This window comes from Nanorana parkeri, unplaced genomic scaffold, assembly GCF_000935625.1.
Source record: "Nanorana parkeri isolate BGI_ZX_2015 unplaced genomic scaffold, ASM93562v1 scaffold309, whole genome shotgun sequence".
NCBI classification, from domain to species: Eukaryota; Metazoa; Chordata; class Amphibia; order Anura; family Dicroglossidae; genus Nanorana; species Nanorana parkeri.
This window is the reverse complement of record NW_017306577.1, coordinates 274711-275100: the sequence shown is the minus strand read 5'-3', so window position 1 is coordinate 275100 and position 390 is coordinate 274711.

Genomic DNA, 390 nt, shown 5'->3' with positions numbered 1-390 from the left:
AGAACGGTCGGTTGGTGGAAAAAGAGGGAGGCGGGGGGGGGGGGGCATGTAGTGACTCGCCGTCTGGCTTCCTGATTAGCCGGCTTCTCAGACCATCAGGAAGCTGGGTAGTGTGTAATGACTCGCTGCCCTGATACCGGAAGCTCAAGTATCGGGCTAGACATCAGAGCATTTGGGCGGGTACAAGGACTCGCCCAAATACTCGGCATCAGCAGCGATACCAGTATCACGGCGCATCACTAGTTCTCTGGCCAAGCAGATGTTTGGTGGAGGGCTGCATTACAGGTACGGTCATGTGACTTCCTGCTGTGGATCATTCCGAAACCAAAATTCGGGCAGATACGAAATCTGAAAAATTAAAGAAATAAAAATCTGAATCGTTATACTTTT